Below are 8,063 nucleotides of genomic sequence, written 5' to 3'. Positions count from 1 at the left end.
CGATACCGACGTACTCGTAAAAGACAGCGCCCGTTACGCATAACAAAACTCAACTGGATAACAAAGCGCTGTTCCTTTCCTCCTTTCCTCTGCTCTCTTCTTAGGCCTTGGGCTTTGCTCTGTTTCAATTATTCCATGCATAACCAACTCGTCCATCAGTTCGTGCTTTCAAAACTGAACAGTTGTCAAAGAAATGTACGAAGAACTTAAACTGTCTTTGGAGGTCAACATCGTCAAGGTTGACACGATTTGGCAGCTATTCACTAACGGTCAACGCTGCCTAAGATTGGCGTTCAGTTTATTGCCAGTGTGATCCCTCATCGTCTCTTTGAGCAGCTTCACAGTGCTCCACATTTTGCAGAAGAGTCCCAGCGCAGTAGATAAAGCTTTAAAGTGCGACTTCTTGTCGACCATTTCAAAGGAGCATTTCAAGCTGCTCCTTTTCCCGACGAAGCGGCCATCCGCCGACCAGCACATCAGAAATTTCAAATCTTACAACATCATGAAACAATGTGTAAAAAAGCTAATTCACTGAGGATTAAAAATATCGTGCCGTTGCGACTCAGAGGTTATTGATATTACAGTGACATGTAGACTGGGAAGAAGTCTGAAAGCACTTCCATGAGGCTTTGAGGGCAATCGTGCTTCACCTCGCAAATCTTGGTAGTGGGTTGTCTTTGCAATTTTTTTTTTCAATTCTTCCGCCTTGCAAATGGGCCTTTTGAACACGACATAAAGGTGTGCGCAACCGTGCGTGCTAATCGAAAGGCCATGCCAACCAATGTTCTGATCGCAAAGTGACACTGAATTTGTAGTGCTCACGGGACTTCCTACGTCAAATGGATAGATAACCGGGCTGTTCTTCATCCCTGCAAGTTTATCGACCCACTGCAAACCGTTCTTGTACAGCGGCGACGCGCTGGGAGAAGCAAAAAAATATGTATGTCCGAGGTCCCTGTAGCAAATGCATGGGCGGAGTTGGCCTGATGAAGTGGACAGGCGAGCAAAGGCCAAGTGTTACCTCAGGATATTTTTGGCCTTCTCGCCACTGGAATGAACAACGCCCACATTTGCCACTTGAAACAGCAAGCGAAAAATACTGATATGCATACTCTGATCTCGCTGTAATTTCGACACGCTGTGGCGCGTTCTCTTATTGGCAGTTTTCTAGTCGGCAGCGATGCATGACAGGTGTTGTGCAGTCGCAGAGACGCACCTCAACGTTGATACAGCCCGTGCACAAATACCCAAAAATGACTCTCGCATATCGAAGGTTGAAGTGTTCGCGTTCACTTATTGCGATATCTTTGGAGTGCATTTCTGGTTTACAGCGGCAAACAATTGTTTTTTAGAAATTTACAGCACAAAAAAATAAAAAAAAATAGAGGCTACGGCTGGAGCTAGTTCGCTCCCTTACGATACATAGACACGTGTTCGAACTCATCAAGATTTCTAGTGCCACCGTGGTGGCTCAGTGGCTATGGTGCTCGGCTGCTGTCCCGAAAGACGCGAGTTCAATCCCGGCCGCGGCGGTTGAATTTCTTTGGAGGATAAATTCGAGGCCCGTGTACTGTGCGATGTCAGTGCACGTTAGAGAACCCCAGGTAGTCGAAATTTCCGGAGCCCTCCACTACGGCGTCTCTCATAGCCTCAGTCGCTTTGGGACGTTAAACCCCATAAACCAACCAACCAATCATCACGATTTCCTTTTAATACAAATTGCATTATTGACATTTTTTGTTGTTTTGGAGGCAATAATAAACGCCACATATCGCTGTATTGATTCCCCCTGGCTCGTTTTTGAACCGGAGGGTTGTACGGCTTGGGGCATTACATAAATGAAGGGAAGGAATGTTGAATGGCCATGCGCCATACATACGTATGCAAAAGGCAAGTACCTAGCCCAGCCAAAATTTAGATAAACAAGGCTTACAAAACAGGTGCGTAATAATTTAAAGTTGGCGAGAAAAAGCAGTATATGGAAAAAAAAACAATAGTATTTCAGCAGCGTTTGTTTGAGGGCTAATTGTTTCATGTTATCAGGGCTAGTTGATTCAGATAAGGTCTTGTCTCGTATATATGTTGCGGTAAAAAGTACTCCGACATGGAAACATTTAGCAATACAGCTGAATTGTAAGTATTGTTGTAGTACAGGTTTATCGAATTGGCAGACTGTTCTTGCACAGCGGGGAAACGCTGGGAGAAACGAAACAATATGTATGTATAGACGAATACATTTAGCTAATGCATGTGCGGAGTTGACCTGATGTAGTGTGCAGGTGAGCAAAGGCCAAGTGTTACCTCAGGATATTTTTTGACCTTCTCGCCACTGGAATGAACAACGACCCTATTTGCTACTAATTAATTTCATTAATTAAAAGTAATTTCAAGTCAATGAGGAAAAGCAGTATATGAGAAAAGTTCATCGAAACGCAAACGCAATACAGGGAAGTTGAAGAGAAGCGCAGTTAAAATATATTGCATGGAGAACTGGTCCGATACCGGTTGCCTGAATTTGTAAGGATTCGTCTCAAGAGCAGACTCCTTGTTTTTGTTCGGGAAGATTTTTACATTATTCTATGTCATGAGGAAGGTACCACTGCATTTTTTGCTTAGATTAGTATTTGCCTAATGTCCGGCATTCATGCTGCTACTAAGTGCCTTGGATCTATGTATATTATCGCGTTTAAATTCCGCCGTGTATAATAGATTCATTTTACTTATTGTCTTGTATCTCATGTTGTATTAATTAGTTTCTCTTCTAGATTTACCGTTCTTTGTCCCCCTCACTCAATGCCCTTCTCGGCTCTGTAAAGCACTATGAATAAATAAATAAATAAATAAATCATATGTGGTGCACAATCTCACTCAAAAGCGCGGATCGGCTGCTTCTGAAATAAACATGTTAAGCAGCGTAGTTGTGTGTCCTACATGTCCTCGTTCGCTCTCTGCCAGCGCTGTTCTTCTCAGAATGTTTCAATGCCAATAAAAAGAACGTATTTTTGAGGGTATTTCTCTAGGCATGTAACCGCTGTATACAGAAGGAGTTAAATAACTGCTTGATGATCGCAAAGAAGCGTGCAAAAGTTTGTCACGAAATGTTGCATACTTAAAGTGTAATTTCTGTAAGCGACAAAGCATCGAAATTTTTCGGCGCAGCGTTAAGGGTTCAAGATAAGGAGGTTTCTTCACGTTAGTAACATTAAGGAAATATTTACCGCATGACGTAACGAATTGTTCTCCGAGGTTCAGAATGATTCGGGTAGCTGCCGTGTGGGTTACATGTTGTTCTATCGCGAATGTGTGCCCCATGTCCTAGTTTCCTGATGGATGAAGGGGTACGGCAATGAATCTCGTGACAAAGCCAAGTGATCCGGAGGTGCAAACCATTATGAAGTGATCTGCACAACTTACCACTTCACACAGGGTGCTAATTTCTCAGCATTACGGTATTGGCGCCGTGTGCAGTTAAAGCCGCTCCGCTGGTGGCAGGATTGCGAAATACACTCAGAGAGAGGCCGCCCGCACTGGCTGGTCGTCGTATTAATTTTCCTTCAATTTTCCGCGAGCGATATAAAGTGCGCACGGTCTTTGATTTGTCAATGCGGAACCTACGTCCAAAAATACTCTGTTCATGTCTGTGAACTCACATGCAAAGAGGACAGCAGGCCGCTGAAGAGACCCATAAATATTTATGGTTCATGGGGGTTTGACGTCCCAAAGCGACTCAGAATATGAGGGAAGCTGTAGTGAAGGGCTCCTGAGATTTAAACCACCTGGGGTTCTTTAAAGGGAAGTTGAAACGGTTTTTTGAGAATTCGAGGTTATTCAAGAATTCGAACCCATCAAGCTTCTAGATAAAGCTTGCTGAGTATTTTTGCACTAGCATTTAAAATCGTGACATAATCGTCGATTAAAACCACGACGATGTTTAGGCTTCTCCTCACTAGGTTGCAGGAGTGCGAGGAAACTCGGCAGTGACGTCATCGTTGCCGAAATTTCAGATGTCCGCTGCCTACGCCTGCATGCTGCTGTGCGTCGTCAGATGGCGCCAAACAATGCATCGTGAGCTTCACCTTCGATGGCGTCGGTTTTTTTTTTTTTTTCATGGAATAATCGTTTCTGTGCTAGAAACGTACTGCCGACATACGTGACGTCATTATCGGGGCCTCTGCCCGTCGCTGTGCACTTCAGAGAAGCTGAACTCCGACGACGACTTTATTCAGCGATTACGCCACCATTTCAAATGCCACAGCAAAACAATTTCGCAGGCTTTACTTGCAGATTTTGCACATTCGGCCACTTTAAACTCATCGAATTCTAAAACCGCTTCAGTTGCCCTTTAACGTGCACTGACATCGCGCAGTACGCGGGCCACTAGAATTTCGCCTCCATCGAAATTCGACCGCTGCGGCTGGGACCGAAACCGCGTGTTTCAGGTCAGCAACCGAGCGCCAGCCACCGCGGCAGCGGACCCTTTTGCGCTATCGCGTAATATTCTTAAAGCGGAGCTTAAGTTTTGCGAAATTTTGGAGGCCATTCGTACTTTATAGCGACATTGCAAGGTACTTTTGTGCAAAGCTAAAGAATCTGGCCAAAAACTGTATCCTTGATTTTAAATGCCTGTTTCTGGAATTTTCTTCCACCGGACTTTTTTTATCTTATTTAGAATTTCAGCTAAATAAACATTAAAAACGAAGCTATTTCTCGTAACCGTGGCGCGCGAAGTGACGATGTAAGCGGCCAAAAATGTCGTTTTCAACGAGCGGCAGAATAGGGTGAGCCACATCACACCTTTTTTTTTCGGTCATGGCTTGTTCATGCTTTCTGTGGACTCTGCAGCTGGAACCGAGAAAAAACGAGAGCAAGGACTGCATAAATCTAGCCTTAGCAGTCATGAGTACTAGCAAAAATAAAACAGCTTGCTATCGGCGAAAATACGTTACTTCACTTTTTAAGACCAGTTTGCTGAATTTTTCCGCCAATCGTTACTGCGACCTGCACCGGCTTTTACTGCAAAAGCATTATATGACCCATCTACAAAGAAACCCGCCGGCGTTGGCCAAGAAATGCAGTACCAAAACCCTCATGACGTCATCATGGCCTCGCATGCAGTTAGCGGGGGCCATAAGATAGTTATGAGTGATCATAGGCAATGAAGCAAAGCAGAGGAGTGAGCAGTAGCGAGAGGGATAGTTATAGTAGCTTAGTAGGATAGGAGCTTGGTAGAGATAGTAACTTTGGAATGATTAAGGACGTTACTAAACAATGATGAGTGACATTAATGGTAATGACAGTCATAAAGGCCTTTAGGTGAATGGCCCTTAGGGTGAAGGCCCTAGTGTAAAAGATTTTTGATAAAAAAATGCTTTCGCATTCACAGCACTTAAGAAACTTAAGTGTCGATCATAACTTTCTTTATGAATCAGCTAATTTCGGCTTGATTGTGAGTATGAACGAGGTTGCCTAGAATTTACAATCAGGAAAATATGGGGCCAAAACTGCAAGCAATCGCCACTGGATCGTTACCGCAGAAGGGCGTTGTGAAAAAATAGAGATCGTTTAAAATCTTTTAACCCTTTTTAATCAGTTTTCACTTTCGAGCCACACTGCACATTTAGGAAAATTATCCTAATTAAGGTGTACTGAAAGAGCGTAAAGACAGCAGTGGTGCGAGGGATTGTTGTAGTCAAAGTTACTGATATAGTTACAGTGGTAGCTTTCGAATGATTAAGGACGTTACTAAATAATGGTGAGTGACATTAATGGTAATGAAATTCATAAAGGCCTTTAGGTCAACGGCCCTTAGGGTGAAAACCCTAGTGTAAAGGATTTTTAATAGAAGGATGCTTTCGCATTCACAGCACTTAAGAAACTTAATTTCCCACCCTAACTTTCTTCATGATTGAGCTGATTTCGGCTGGATTCTGAGTATGAACGAGGTCGCTCAGAGTTTACAATCAGAAAAATAAGGGGTCCAAACTACCACCAATTGCCACTTAGGCACTTGACTGCGTATACGAGTTGTAAATGTTTATGGTATTAGTAAAAAAATGTTCAATGGCCCTAATGGCAAATAAAGTGAAAATAATTTTTGAAATGATGTTATTTGTTTTAAATCAGCTTAAAACACCAATTACCTTCACCTGGCATGTAAAATGGGCCATTCATGACAAAAAAAAATTTAAATGCAATATTTAATGTAGGAGTCAGTGGATGAGTGGTTAAGCACAGCAGGGTTTCGTTATCAACAGCAGAACGCGCATTTAAAGCCATGCTTACCCGTAAGAAACTTTTGTTTTGATGTTCGGTATATGGCATATTGCCGTTGGTAGTGTTCGTCTGTTCATTCTTCAAAGCTCGCAGCGACGCCGCGTGCGATCAGAAGTTGTCCACGTCTTCCGTCTAAAGCCATATTATGTGCGCTAAAGGACGCCGTGTTTCCACACCCAGTGTATATTTTTCCACAATCCGTTTTTAATTGTTTGTAGCCGCATTATGTTCTAAAGCATCGAATTGATGCTTCCAGATTTAAGCACAACATCAACAATGTGGGGAACAATGCCATTGATGAGTTGACCACTAATTTTGTGACATGGATGGATGTTGTCTAGGAAAAAGCTGTTTCTTTTCTACTTCATTGACGAGTCATTCTCGCACTCTAAGATTTTTGTTTCGTAATGGTTGCTTTCGGCCCGAGCGGTTAAATAGCTTAAGAACTTTTTGAGAGATTTTGCTATGTGTTTTTGTGTTGAATTCGTGGCCATATTGCCCATGTTTCTCGTCGGCGTCCGCGCCGAGCGTGAACTGTTTAGTAACAATTTAGAACATATTTTTCAATTCTAGCCTAACCAGTGTGTTCTTTTTCAGGAATGTCCTTCCCGGTATTGTAATTTTAAGGACAGTGAGCGACCTTCGTTTTCAACTGTAAATATTCATCATCATCGCTCATCTTCGTCTTCGGAGAAGTGGCCGCCATACTTGCGAGTAGCGACAAAGCTCGCGGCGTCACCTGCCTTACAATATAGCAGTCTACAATTCGAAATAGTAACAGCTCGGCTTTTACAGACCTTTGGAATTAACTCTGAATCAAATTTGTTGAATCAAATATGAAAACTCGCATTTAAACTAACCACTGGATGCTTTACATTACTAAACAAATACGCCGTTGATAAATTTGCCAGTAAAAATACCTTACGCAGAAATAAAAAGGCAGCAGTTGATCTCTCAACTCACTCTGTATTCTATGGCACATTGGTTACAAAACAAAGAATGGGAGCAGTGCAGATATTGCGTCTCTCGTTCATTTTACAGGAAAAAGATTGTAAAGCGAAATAACATGGCTTGATGGATTTACAGGATGCTCGTATCAACGGCAGAAATCTTGCACTTGCTATTGTGATATGTACTAGAACGTTTGGCCGCCGGTGCTGCCACGTATTTTCCCGTAAACACTACGCCTGTTGTTTACAGCGTAGAGACGAAGGAAGGTTTCCATTCTGGCCTCGATTGAGTTCAACAGCCCCGGATAAAACAAGCAAAACACAGGTAAGGTGGGCGTTGGGGACTGGAAACAAGCAATACCTGATATCCTTTTGCCACAGTCAGTTGTATATTTGGGGCAAGGAACCGCCAGCAAGAATGGCGGACAAATGCGACAGGATGTGGCACAGGTCAGATAACTAACAACGTGCAGTAGAAGAAAGAGCGTCTGCATGAACGGTTGCAATGCTGCGGCATGCCCCAAATACCTTCAGTGAGACAGCTGTTTCTCTAGACGTCGAATTACCGCTTTGGTTCTGGTGCCTCGCCTAAAGCTGACGGGTCGTTGCACTTCTGGAAGCAGCAGATGCAAGTCAGCAATGTTATTTTATTCGACATTGGTATCTTTGGCTGCCAGACAGTACAACACCTTGACTCCGCGCATCACAAAACAGCTCGAGCTATCAGCGTTACGGAGAAGTAGCTAAATAATATTCTCTCATGTACCACTCCAAGACCGAATAGGTCTTCTCCAGGAAGACGCACGCTCTCTCAGAATTCAGGCACATGGATAGCTAGCT

The sequence above is a fragment of the Amblyomma mixtum genome, chromosome 2 (assembly GCF_055824585.1).
Source record: "Amblyomma mixtum isolate Tamu chromosome 2, ASM5582458v1, whole genome shotgun sequence".
Classification (NCBI taxonomy): domain Eukaryota; kingdom Metazoa; phylum Arthropoda; class Arachnida; order Ixodida; family Ixodidae; genus Amblyomma; species Amblyomma mixtum.
Note: the sequence above shows the minus strand (reverse complement) of the source record.